This window comes from Solanum dulcamara, chromosome 2 (genome assembly GCF_947179165.1).
Source record: "Solanum dulcamara chromosome 2, daSolDulc1.2, whole genome shotgun sequence".
NCBI lineage: Eukaryota > Viridiplantae > Streptophyta > Magnoliopsida > Solanales > Solanaceae > Solanum > Solanum dulcamara.
Window position 1 is genome coordinate 45,073,864 of NC_077238.1, and position 15,039 is coordinate 45,088,902.

Sequence of the window (15,039 nt, forward strand, 5' to 3'; positions counted from 1 at the left end):
CTTAGATTGCCACATAACTTTGACACGTGGCATGATTTTAGTGGCTTATTTAATTTGACATGGATTATCACATAATTTTGGCACATGGCATGATTCTAATGGCTCATTTAATTTAACTTGGATTGCCATATAAATTTGATACGTGGTGTTATTTTAGTGGCTCATTTAATTTGGCTTGGATTGCCACATCATTTGGACTATTGTTTTGAATTTAATATAGTCTAAATTAATTTACGGATTTAAATCCAATATAATTCTAATGTTTACAGCCCCATTAACAGGTTTAAATCCAATATAATCCAATCTAATTTACGGATTTAAATCCAATATACCCACTTCTTAAGGTACGAGTATAAACTGCATGTTACTCCTGGCTCGCAAGAGTATAAACTATGCACAGCATAATAATAATAAAAAAAGGTCTGCTAGGTTGAAAATCTTAAAATAGGCGGCCTAGGCAAAAATCAGGACACAAAAAAAATACTATAAAATAAATTTAAAAAAATCACTCTTTCAGAACTACGTTATAACTTGATCCTCTTCGCTAAGGTACGTAGGCGCTTGGAATTACATTCTAAGTTTAGTCGTATGAGTATCCAAAGAACTCATAGTCTCTCTTGACCCTCTTCACCATAGTCCGTGAGTTACATTCTAATTTTAGCCTCATAAGTTCAAAAGAAATAGGGCACACCATTATTTGAGCATCAAAATGTTCTCGTAGATTGTCATATAATGTGTGAATTAGAGAAGGCTAATCAAGACAGAATTTTAATTGTCTTCAAACAAGTATTTATACAAATCCATAAAGCTATTAGCTGTGATTATTGTACACAGTGTACTTCTATGAACCTTCTTTTCGTCTTCTCTATGCTGAGATATGAGTTGTTTTTAGTAAGATCATGTGAATATGAATCTGTCAGCTTTCCTGCATGTGAAGTTCATTTTTGAAGTTTGTTTAGAACGATCCTAAGGGACTTGAGCTATACATTTTGGATATGTTTCAGATTAAGAAGTTTGGTTTCTGATAAATTGAGTCTCTCTTGGCTTTGGTGCTCTCATACAATGATATATTTCTCGTACTATCAAAATACACAAGGTAATAAACAACGATATTTAGGAGAAAGTCCAGGCTTAATGCGATTACATCAATGCATCAATACGAGTAAATAACTCTTGAAGCTGAAACGTAAAAGAAATACTTACAAAAATGCGCTATATAATATAAAAGAGTAACAACTAAACAATCAGAATTCAAAAAAAAAAGAGGAGCACACAAAAAAAATAGTTCATAATAAGCTAGTCTAAACGTAGCTTATAATTAGTTAAGTCTTGAAGAGAAATTTCTAAAACTCTCTTTTTCTCTTCCACATCATTTGAGGCATTCGCAGTAGCTAGAGAAACATCAGCACATTTATTGCACTCTTGTTCAGCTGCTGAGACTTTAGATTCGACATCTTCGACTTCTTTCTTGACAGTATCTCGAAGGGCTTTTAACTCTTTCACCTTCTTTCTTGCCTCCTTAAGAGATTGACAGATGTCAGACAATTTTTTGAATTTTCCATTCTTCTCATTCAAGACAAGATCAAGGTGTTTCTTGGCATTTAGATATGGCTCGGATTCTTCAATTTTCAAGGCTTTATCAGCAAGGGATGATCGCGCTTGGTCATAGGAGGTGGCATGTTCAAAGAGAGACTCCAATAAGTTCTTCAAAGGTGAAATATCCACCCCCATTTCGTCTACATCCTTAAGAATTACTTGGACCTCATCCTTAAGAGAAGAAGCACGTTCTGCAGTGAGATCAGCGAGCTTAGAGTGAATCTTATTCCAAGCTCCTTCGATAAAATTCATTCAAAGTTCTGAGATGACTCGCCTTCCATAAAAAATGGACACGGACATTGCCGGTTTATTATGGGGAGGATATTCTACATTTGATGTAGTTCTTTTATGTGAGACAAAAGTAGCCTCTCGCTTTAATTTGGGTGACAGAATTGATTTTATTGAAGTCGGCCCCTCTATAGATTCATTACTATCTTGTGGCTTGCTTTGTTAAGAAGTCTCTAACATGCTAACACCGTTTGCCTGCTAAAAAAAAGAAAGAAATAAATAAAAGAAGAAATATCGTAGTTAGTAGAGTCATGTGGTATCATGGAATGAAAAAAAATCATTACCTCTTTAATAGCTATCAAAGTCTTTGAAGAACTAATATTGTTGTCGGAAATCTCTACCGGATGTGAACTAACATCGTTTGGCATGTCAGAAGGTAGTTTCAATTGCTTCTAACAATGATCACTATGGGTGCTACTACTTTCATCTTGAGATGGCCGCTTATGAGAGGTCCGTTGAATTTGAACTGAATACTTTTCTTTTTGAACTTCCTCAACGGAAGATCCCTTGATCTTCTCTGGAACGACAACTTTAGACTTCAAAATAGTAGATTGACTCACAATTAAGACCTCCTCGTCTTGCTTTTGAAGAACATTACTATCTATACCAACAGCACTCACCAGGGACTGTATATAATTTTCAAGAAAATTTCCATGTACCTTTTCCCACCAAGACTTGTAATTAAGCGAAAAGAATTTCTTCAAGTTGGACCCACTAGGAGAAAATGTTGCTCTTGCCCTAGATTTTGTCAGCACATAAATTTGTGCAAGTCTTAAGCCCTCGGCTAATGAAGCTTCACGAAAATTTTGATCTAATCGACCAGGAGCATCTTGAAAAAAGCCAAATTGACGACTGAATCTATGAGGACTATAAGGCTCCATAATAAAGATATTTTCGTCCCTTAAAGTGAGATAGTTTGAGCGAAGGCTCACCAAGAAATTTGATTGAAATTCCTTTTCAGTGCCGTCGTCGTGGTAGTGGTGAGCATTAGGACTTTTGATCAATGTTATATCCCACGCAATGGTTCCCCCTCCATGTATATGCTTCCTCACATCCATTTTATCAAAATACCTAGCAGCACCTTCGCCAGAAAAAGAAGCCATAAGAGGATCAGCCGGTCCACCTGCTAATGGGTAATGAGTTTTGAAGTAGTAGGCCAACCAACCATACACATAATGAATTAGAAAACAAGTTTGAACGAGATCAAGTCGTGAGCATTTTGAAATCATATTTAGACCTTTGTAAATGTTGGCTAAGACTGGAACTACAAGGCTAACTATTCGTCCACATGCTAAATGACAGGCGATTCTGAAGATGCTCGGACGAATAAAGCCATCCTCCTTCGTAAGAAGCACAAATACATACAACCAGCAAGATAAAAAAGCTGGCAAGTATGTTTCATTTTTTTGTGACTCTTAACTTCCAACTTGTGAAATAAAGCTTCTTCAGCAGGAGACCAATTAACAAATTCACCAATTATGCCATTTGGGTTATGTGATGACTTAAGACTAGCAGACTTCTTTTCTCTTCTTGGTGGGGGTTGTCCATATTTTATATCTTTCTTATACCAAAACTCTACCCATCTTTCCATATAAACATTTGGGTCATGATTATTTTTTACTCAGATTCGATGAAAAGCATCAAATAAATGCTCACAAGAGTGAGGAAGAAACCTTTTACCCTTATCAAATGTGCCTAAAAGTTCTACAACATTTGGCACGACTTCCTCGTAAAGACTTCCTGCTATGGGTAGACCACCAATCACGTGTAAATCCCAAAGTGATATAGATAATTCTCCAAATGAAGTAAGTAGTGTATTTGTAACAGGACACCAAGCTTCGCAGAAGGCTTGCAAGATGTTAGTGTTACGATCATAAGTAAAAAGTAAACCATACACAACATCATATATTTTTGCATCCTTCAAAGTCTGGCGATTCCTGCTAAAGATATCTTCAGTCCACTCCCAGTATCCTGGAGTATAGTGAAATTCTCCATCAAGTGTAAAAGTGTCATCCCATCGAGTCTCTCTATTAATGATTCGTCGCCCTAAACATGGTAAAGAAGTTGTAATATTTTTGGTACGATGATTAGGAGTGTAAAGTATCCATGTCTTAGGAGGACGACTGTTATATTCAAGAGTCAAATCCTCTAAACCAGGAAGTTCCCCCAAAGATGGCCATGGAGCAGCATATTGGCCAGCTAAGGGCGTACTTACAAGCAGTTTAGTCTCCACCTCACTGTCTTTATGATATGATATCACAAGGTATCGCAACTCTGAAGAAGGAGAAGTTAAATCTCTAAAGTAAACCATGATTCAATCTGCAAAAAAAAGGAAAAAAAATAATTATATGTTTTGTTAGCTCATAAATTAGTAATTCAATAATCATGGTCATGAATCTCAATAATGAACGATTATATTCTATGAGCAAGACCTATGTCTGATCTAGATGGTGGAAAGTCTTTGCCTTAGACGGTATAAAGTTTTTGACTTGGACTATGAAATGCCTTTGACTTAGATGGTGTAAAGTATTTGCCACAAATCATGTAAAGTGTTTTCCTTAGACGGTGTAAAGTCTTTAGCTCGGACTATGAAATGCCTTTCACTCACAAGGTGTAAAGTCTTTGCCACAAATTATGTAAAGTCTTTGCCTTAGACAATGTAAAATCTTTAGCTCAAACTATGGAATGCCTTTGACTCAGACAGTGTAAAGTCTTTGCCATAAATTATGTAAAGTCTTTGCCTTAGACGGTGTAAAGTCTTTTAGCTCGGACTATGAAATGCCTTTGACTCAGATAGTGTAAAGTCTTTGCCACAAATCATGTAAAGTATTTGCCTTAGATGGTGTAAAATCTTTAGCTCGGACTATGAAATGTCTTTGACTCAGACGGTGTGAAGTCCTCGCCACAAATCATGTAAAGTTTTTGCCTTAGATGGTGTAAAGTGTTTAGCTCGGACTATGAAATGCCTTTGACTCAGACGGTGTAAAGTCTTTGCCACTAATTATGTAAAGTCTTTACCTTAGACGGTGTAAAGTCTTTAGCTCGGACTATGGAATGCCTTTGACTCAGACGGTGTAAAGTCTTTGCCACAATTCATGTAAAGTCTTTGCCTTAGACGGTGTAAAGCCTTTAGCTCGGACTATGGAATGCCTTTGACTTAGACAGTGTAAAGTCTTTGCCACAAATCATGTAAAGTCTTTGCCTTAGATGGTGTAAAGTCTTTAGCTTGGATTATGAAATGCCTTTGACTCATATGGTGTAAAGTCTTTGCCATAAATCATATAAAGTCTTTGCCTCAGATGGTGTAAAGTCTTTGGTTTGGACTGTGTGATGCCTTTGACTCAGACGGTGTAAAGTCTTTGCCACAAATCATGTAAAGTCTTTGCCTTAGATGGTGTAAAGTGTTTAGCTCTCTATGAATTGCCTTTGACTTAGACGGTGTAAAGTCTTTGCCACAAATCATATAAAGTCTTTGCCTTAGACGGTGTAAAGTCTTTAGCTTGGACTATGGAATGCCTTTGACTCAGATGGTATAAAGTCTTTGCCACAAATCATATAAAGTCTTTGCCATAAATCATATAAAGTCTTTGCCTTAGACGATGTAAAGTCTTTAGCTTGGACTATGGAATGCCTTTGACTCAGATGGTATAAAGTCTTTGCCACAAATCATATAAAGTCTTTGCCACAAATCATATCAAGTCTTTGTCTTAGATGGTGTAAAGTCTTTAGTTCGGACTATGGAATGCCTTTGACTCAGAAGGTGTAAAGTCTTTCCCACAAATCATGTAAAGTCTTTGCCTTAGACGGTGTAAAGTCTTTAGCTCAGACTATGGAATGCCTTTGATTCAGACGGTGTAAAGTCTTTGCCACAAATCATGTAAAAGTCTTTGCCTTAGACGGTGTAAAGTCTTTAGCTCGGACTATGGAATGCCTTTAACCTAGACGGTGTAAAGTTTTTCCCACAAATCATGTAAAGTCTTTGCCTTAGACGGTGTAAAGTCTTTAGCTTGGACTATAAAATGCCTTTGACTCAGACGGTGTAAAGTCTTTGCCACAAATCATAGAAAGTCTTTGCCTCAGACAGTGTAAAGTCTTTGGTTTGGACTGTGTGATGCCTTTGACTCAGATGGTGTAAAGTCTTTCCCACAAATTATGTAAAGTCTTTGCCTTAGACGGTGTAAAGTCTTTAGCTTGGACTATAAAATGCCTTTGACTCAGACGGTGTAAAGTCTTTGCCACAAATCTTATAAAGTCTTTGCCTCAGACAGTGTAAAGTCTTTGGTTTGGACTGTGTGATGTCTTTGACTCAGACGGTGTAAAGTCTTTGCCACAAATCATGTAAAGTCATTGTCTCAGACGGTGTAAAGACTTTGACTTGGAATATGTGATGACTTTGACTCCAATAGAATAAACGTTTATCGTATATAGAGTAATATTTTCATTTGCTAAAAAAAACGAAAAACAAAACTGTGTTTTATCCTCCAAAAGTCGTTTACAACATCACTGCGAGTACTTATGTATAATGATGCAATTTTTTTTAAAACAAAAAAAATGTACCTCGTATATTGATGAACTCAAGAGGATATGCAAAAAGGAGTATCAAAATTGCCAATGCCAATGATGAAAATAAGTAGAAGGAGAGAGTCTATTTATAAACAAGTAGTGATGGTGAGGGAGTCCTTCTTCCAAAGTAATTATAACTATTTTTTGGGTAGGACTCTAGTAGAATGATACAAATTTATTCTCTCCAAATCCTAATTGGATGTGAAATTGTGAAAATTTGGGCTATCCATATTATAAAAGGAGTGTCTCCTTTCGGAATTCTAATAGGATTTGAAAGACAGAATAAAGGGTAGGCATTTACAAAAAAAAATGAAAAAAATGAAAAAAATAAATAAATCTGTGTTTTACCCTTCCAAAAGTCGTTTACAACATCAATACGAGTACATATGTATAATGATGCAATTCTTTTTTTAAAACAAAACAAAAAAAAACAAAAACAAAAACGTACCTCGTATATTGATGAACTCAAGAGGACATGCAAAAAGGAGTATCAAAATTATCAATGCCAATAATAAAAATAAATAGAAGGAGAGAGTCTATTTATAAATAAATAGTGATGGTGAGGGAGTCCTTCTTCCAAAGTAATTATAATTACTTTTTGGGTAAGACTCTAGTAGAATAATACAAATTTATTCTCTCCAAATTCTAATTGGATGTGAAATTGTGAAAATTTGGGCTATCCATATTCTAAAAGGAGTGTGTCCTTTCAGAATTCTAATTGGATTTGAAAGACAGAATAAAGGGTAGGCATTTACAAAAAAAAAAAAAGGGCTCAAATAAGAATAATAATATATATATACTCCAATTGGAGTCTCATTATTTACTCCAACTATGTCACTCCAATCGGAGGAACGTATTAATTTAATATGTTCATGGTGCATATTAAATTGCACGACATACTATTATCATTTAATTAATACTTCAATCCTAGTCTTTGTATAAAATACTTCGACAAGATTTGAAGTAGAGGGCATTTGTAAACATTAGAATTATATTGGATTTAAATCCGTAAATCAATTTAGACTATATTAAATTCAAGAAAATAGTCCAAATGATGTGGAAAACCAAGTCAAATTAAATGAGCCACTAAAATCACACCACGTGTCAAATTTATATGGCAATCCAAGTCAAATTAAATTAGCCATTAGAATCATGTCATGTGTCAAAATTATGTGGTAATCCAAGTCAAATTAAATAAGCCACTAAAATCATGTCACTTGTCGAAGTTATGTGTCAATCTAAGTCAAATTAAATAAGCCACTAAAATCATGCCACGTGTCGAAGTTATGTGGCAATCTAAGTCAAATTAAATGACCCACTAGAATAATGTCACGTGTATATGTGACATGTTCTGACCAATCAAATTAAAACCCTTCACCAAAGAAATCTGATTGGTCAGTTCAAACCAACCAATCAAATCACACCCTCATACCACTCTCTACAACTATAAATAGGGGTCCTCATTATTTTGAAAGGGAAGGTTTTTGAAGAACAAGAAGCTAGAAGAGAGCTCGTGGATCAAAGACCGCAAATTCTCTACAAAGCTACAAAGTTCAAGTAATCAAATTCAAGTTCAAGTTCAAGATCAAGAACGAAGAAGAATATCAAGAAGATCAAGATCAAGTTACTTGTTCTTATTTACTGTTCGTCATAACCATACAAGTGTTCGTGACGAATAATTTAAAATCCAAATTTGAAGACGAAGATTCAAGATCAAGCTATTCAAGCCCTTGACTCTAAATCAAATTCAAGTTCATCGTGTTTGATATTATTTGAAGAATCGGAGGATTATCATAAAGATTGTAACCCGCACTATATTTTGAAATCAAATATTACACTTTGTTACTCCAATTTTTCGATCTTGATTATTTATTTTTCTTGGCTCGAAAATTTATTGTTTACAAAGAGTTATATAAACACTGCACTATATGGAAGTATGCCTCCAAAAAGTATAGTGATCAGAGGATTCATGTACAAAGGCTGCAAAGGAATCAACCTAGGAATCTTATTTGTTTTAATAGGATCCTCAGCTGCAGGTTTTCTATAACCAAGAAAGCTTCCCAAGAAGACTAATGGTACTGAAATGCCAAACCAGAGCAGTACCAGGATGAACATTGTTCCAAATGGTAAGGCTCTTGAAGATTTCTCTCCCCATATTAGAGCATTCAAAACAAAAAACATGGTGAAAAAAAAGTTGGGAACATATAGGTTGTTTTCAGTGACATCTTTTTCCAGTCTGCTTCTTTGAACATCTTGTATAATCTAGCAGAGGAGTAACCAACAAATAAGCCCATGAACACCCACAGCAAAACCATGGCTATCATCATCCCACAACCATTATAAGGTGAAAGAAACCCAAGTAAAGCAAATGTTAATGTGATAAGGGACATTCCAAAAATTTGGGGGCCAGTCCCAACATGCACACAAAGTAAAATGGAATTTTTAGGTGACCTGAAGACATCTCCATGTATCAACTTCCATCCAATTCCTTCCTGAACTTCATCTTGTGCCAACTGATTGTAGTTGGCAATGGTCTCTGTATATAGTTCTCATACTGATCATAGCTACTATTCCAGTTAGGAAAAGAACAATTATCAAAGAATTTATAATTGAGAACCAATGGATCTTATCTCCATTCATATAAAGGTACGATTCCCAACGTGACACCCATCTTATATTACTTGACTGGCAAAGGATAAAATCCCAATAAGAATCTGAATGGTAAGGTGAGGATGAGGTAGGTGTTAATGAAAAAAGAATATACCTCAAAGGAAACATCATATGTAAACACTACTTCATTGTCTGCAACAATATCTTGAGGTACAGAGTTAGTTCCAAATACAGTTGGCTTCCCAGGATTTAATGTCATTAATTGAGTGTTCTCCTCATTCCGTTTCTTGAACTCATGGTTAATACTGCTTCAAAACAGCGTATGTGCTCAGAATGATTGAGAGAGAGATAAATAGCAGTTAACTCTAAAAGTAATGCCCTGAAATACCAAAGCACACCAGCTTACTTCTAGAGTTAAAAAAATTATTCATTCCAATATCAGCATGTAAATTTCCCATGCAATTAAAGATCAAGGACAACAAACTGATAGGACTTCTGATATTGGTGGATCAAAGTTATATGGAAGCATAATCAAATTACTCTAGAAAATGTCGAACACTCATGTCTCTTGTCATGTGAACCCATCGGTGGTCCCCTAAAGTTGGCACCAAGTTTCACTTAGACACCTTAACTAGGCTTTATTCAGTTTAGACACCTTATGTACGATTACGCTATGTCATTTTGACACTTTTTGCTGATATGGCATAGTGAGTGTGATGCACACACTAGTTGTGTGTTAAAGCCTTATTTCACTATTTTAAAAAAAATTCTTCTTCTTCTTCTCTATTTTCTAGCTACCGTTTCTCAAACTAAAATTTTTTTCTATGGTGAAATAGATTCAATGATGCCACATATAAAAAGATGAAGTGAATTTCAACCCATAAGATTTCCAACTTAACTTGATTTTTTAAATTTAAATTTCAGCGCCATGAAATAATCACCATATTTCCTTTTCATGTAGTTAAATCCTCCGCACATACGGGAATTGCAAAAACAAAATCTTCCATTGTTAATTAATAACTGATTTTTTAGAAGTAAAGAAGAAACAATTGTGCATTTGTAAAAATATAATTTTTAAAGTAATTAAATTCTTTTGAAAGTGTTTCTTGAGAAAACGATATGGGTGGAAAAAGGGTTGAGGTTATGGTGGGTCAGGGTGAAGAGGACGATCTGGTGGGGTGGAGAAGTGGTTGGGGTTGGGGTGGGTGGTGTGGAGAGGATGATCTAGTGGGGTAGAGGAGTAGTTGGGGTTGGGGTGGGTGGGTGTGGAGAAGACGACTGGGTTGGGGTGGGGGTGTGGAGATGCTGACCGGGGTGGGGATTCTTTTTTTAAAAAAATATTATTTGACTTTAAAATGTCATATGTCATCAAGTCGGTGACCACCTTTTTTCTACTCAAAAGTTAATACTTGAGAATTATTTTTGATATATATGCTACGTGTCTTCGTTTAATTCGTCACTTTGACACATCATCATCTAGTGAATTAAACACACTTTGTATATTTGGATGATTGACAAAAAAAGTGTCAAAATAACATAATGAAATCCTACATATGCTGTCTAACATGAACAAAGCCCAGTTAAGATGTCTAAGTGAAATTTGGTGTCAAATTTAAGGTGCTACCGATGGGTTCTACCTGGAAAAAAAAGTTGTCACGACCCTAATCCAAGTCATGATGGTGCCTACCATAACCCACGAGTAGGCAAGTAAAATCCAATCAATGCGGAAGTCAAATCTCAGTCTAATTAAAGTATTAACAATGTAAGAAGGTTGAAGCAAAAAGAATATAACAAAAGAATAGTTGAGCCAGGGTATAGATATCTAAATACAATACAAAATACACAAAAGGCCCGATAGTGACCAAAAAATGATGAACTGACACTAAACCAAACACCAAACCTGGTGTCACATATACAGGAGCTACTAAGTACAAAAGCTAATAATATATGTAAATATACAGCATAGAATCAACTGTCCAAAATGCTAAATAAAAGTCAGAGCAAAAGAGGGAATGTAACAAGTTTCTGAACGCCGGGAGCTCATCAGAATTCAGATCTGGATTAGCTATGGATGATCAGGTATGCGTTGAGGGTGGCTTGAACTGAGAGATGCATAAAAAAGATGTAGAAGTGTAGTATGAGTACCAAAACAGGGGTACTCAGTAGGCATCATAGGCCAATTGAGATTAGAAAAGATAAATATATAAAAACCACTATGATGATACTAATAACAATAAGAATAGAGCAAAAACTACAAATATAGGAAAAGAGGGTACGGAAATGATCATACAGTAATCAAGTAAGTCCAACCAATTATGTAGTCACATCAATAATCTCAACAGATAAAATATAGGGAGAATGCACAATTTCAAATCGTAGTTAAGGCTCAATATCCTTCAAAAGTATCATGAAGTGCCCGGAATAACCCTTGAGCTCATCAAATAATGGGGCACCCAGAACCATACCTCGAGCTCATCAACATCGATATAATAACCTAGAATAGGTATCAAGGGCCCACCCAAAATTCACACCACGAGCTTATCAAATAAAATAAAGTGTAGTAGAAAGTCAATAAAAGGGCTGCCCGGAATCATACCTCGAGCTCAACAACTATGAATTTTCATAAATAAGATATCACTGATTTTTCTTAAATCCCTCCTATTTATTCATTAACCATAAGTCCTATTATCATCTTTTACTCTTTGTTTTAAATAGGTCTTTCAACACCGGTGAGGTAAATAAGGCAAATAGTAGGTCAAGAATCATAATACACTCACTGAGACTCTAGTGAACTGAAAGCACGGATTCGGGCCCAACATTTCTATATCATAAGCAACCAAGGCATAAATATAAGCCAAAAATCATATCAAGTGCCCAACCGAAACCATACAAGTCAACTAAGTGGCATCCTAAGTTCAAATTACCTAGGAACAAGTTCTAACTCAAAACAAAGGCCCTAAAAATCCAAACCAATCTTCCTTCTAGACCAAAATGGACCGTCTAGAGCTGATGAAACCGTTAGAATTCTCATACGAGGCCTGAATCTCCAGATGTTGACTAAACTCAACTCTTTCAAACCTTAAGCCTCTAAAAGAGCCAAACTACTTCAGAACTCAACAGAACACCCTAGGGAGTGTGCCACCCATCCCAACATCACATAAGAGCTATAAAAAAAGCTATGAAAAGGGGTAAAATGGTAAAAGTATGCAAAATCACAAAAATAACCTTGGATATCATTACAACATCCACTACTAAAAGGACATTCATCCTCGAAGGTCAAACAAGAAAGGTACCTGGTGGCTAAAAAGGTGAGGATATTAAGTCTGTATATCCTTGTAGGTCTCTTAAGTAGCCTCCTCGATCGAACGCTACCTCCACTGGACTTTCACCGATGGAATTTTCTTAGACCTCAACTTCCTAACCTGCCTATTGAAAATAGCTACAGGCTCCTCCTCAAAGGCCAAGGAATCATCAAATTGGACCGAATCCTACTGAAGCACATGATACTCATCTAGTATGTACCGCAGTAGCATAGAAACATGGAACACATGGTGAGCATCTGAAAGTTCTGGGGCAAGGCCAACTCATAAGCTACCTCCCCTACCTGTCTCAAGATCTCTAAAGGTCCAATAAACCTGAGGCTTAGCTTACCACTCCTCTCGAATCTCATCATGCCCTTTATGGGCGACACTCGCAGAAATACTAAGTCTCCAACCATAAACTCCAAGAGTGGGGTTGCACCCTCCGATTAACATAACTCTTCTGCCTACTCTAGGGAATACAGAGCCTCTTCTAAATCATACAAACTCTGTTCATCGAATCACACACCAATTCAGTGCCCCAAGGTCTAACCTCAAAGGCATTAAACTAGCCCACTGGGGAATGATATCTCCTACCATACAATGCCTCAAAAGGTGCCATCTCAATTCTTGAATGATAGCTATTAATATATACAAACTCTGCCAAAGCCAAGGAAAGATCCCACTAACCCACTAACCCCCAAAATTAATATCATAGGCCCGTAGCATGTCCTCCAAGACCTGAATAGTCCTCTTTGACTGACCATTGGTCTAGGGGTGAAAGCTTGTGTTGAAATCACCTCAAGTACCAATATCCTTCTATATAAACCATAGAAATGCGATATGAATTGAGTACCATGGTGTAAAATGATAGATAGTGGCACCCCATGCAATCGAACCACCTCTCAAATGTAAATCTGAGATAACTTCTGTGAAGTGTAGGTAGTCTGGACCGGTAAAAAGTGAGCAGACTTGGTCAATCGATCTACAATGACCCAAATAGAATCAAAACCTCAAGAGGTATATGGTAAACCCACTATAAAGTCCATAGTTATCCGTTCCCACTTTCACTATGGAATGGGTCATCCTTGGGTCAACCCACTTGGCCTCTGATGCTTGAACTTAATCTGTTGACAGTTCAAGCACCTAGCCACAAAAGCTACATTATCCCACTTCATCCCACACCACCAATAATGATGTCGTAGATCATGATACATCTTCATCGCACCAGGATGAATGGAATATCTAGAATAATGGGCCTCCTCAAGGATCAGTCTGACTAGATATCCAGTTATAGAAACACAGATACAACCCTCAATCCTCAAAATTCCATCTGGATCTATGGTTGCCTTCCTATCCTGTCCACTGAGTACCTTATCCCGAATCACCCTCAGCTGTGGATCCTTACACTGTTGTGCCCGAATCTGCTGTATCAAGGAAGACCTAGACTCTAAACAAGAAAGTACTCTACCCAGCTCAAAAATATCAAGACGAACTATTTGGTTTGCTAAGGACTAAATGTTCGAAGCTAAAGGCCTCTCCTCAACTGATAAGAATGCCAAACTCCCCATACTCACCGCCTTCCTGGTCAAAGCATCTGCTACTAAATTTGCCTTGCCCAAGTGATAGAGAATGGTGTCATCATAGTCCTTTAGCAACTCCAACCACCTGTGTTGTCTCAAATTAAGTTCCTTCTTGCTAAATATGTACTAAAGACTAGGTGGTCAGTGTAGATCTCATAATGGGCTTCATACAAGTAATGCCTCCAAATCTTCAATGCGAAGACTACCGCTACCAACTCCAAATCATGTGTGGGGTAGAATATGCAATAACCCTACCATGTTGCATCAGAACATAACCTAAACCAACACTCTTTAATAGGAAGAGTAAAAATTGGAGATGATGTCAATAAGGCCTTGAGCTTCAGAAAGCTCACCTCACACTCGTCAGACTACTGGAAATGAGCATTTTTCTAAGGCAATCTGGTAAAAGGCCCTATAATAGACCAGAACCCCTCTACAAATCGTCTGTAATACCTTCCCAACTCGACAAAACTATGAAACTCGGTAGGATAAATAGGCCTAGACCAATCATGAACTGCCGCTCTCTTCACTTGATCTAACATAATCCCATTCTTTGACACCACGTACCTTAGAAATGCCATAGACTCAAGCAAACATTGACACTTAGTGAATTTAACATATAATTGTTGATCTCGCAAGGTCTTAAGTACTATCCCAGGTGCTTCTCATGTTGCTCTCTACTCTCGGAGTATACTAGAATGTCATCAATGAACACAATGACAAAAAAGTCCAAGTAGGGTCTGAACACATGGTTTAACAAAACCATGAATTATGCAGGGGAATTAGTCAATCTGAAAGGCATGAATGAGAACTCATAGTGCCTGTATGGAGTCCTGAAAGAAGTCTTAGGAATATTTGACTCCTTAATCCTCAAGTGGTGATACCCTGACCTCAAGTCTATCTTTGAGAACATTGTTGCACCCTGGAGATGGTCAAATAAGTCATCAGTTCATAGTATCGGGTACCTATTCTTAATGGTCACCTTATTCAGCTACCTATAATTAATAAACATGCACAAGGTACCATTTTTCTTTTTCACAAATAGAACAGGAGCACCCCAGGGAGACATACTGGGCCTGATAAACCCCTTATTCAAGAGG

General features: G+C 36.8%; 1 pseudogene; it reads right to left on the reverse strand.

The window, feature by feature from the left end:
* The window catches only part of LOC129871494 (transmembrane 9 superfamily member 7-like), a 33,450-nt pseudogene extending 18,930 nt beyond the window's left edge, over nucleotides 1-14,520 (reverse strand).
* Between the last annotated feature and the right edge of the window lie 519 nt (nucleotides 14,521-15,039).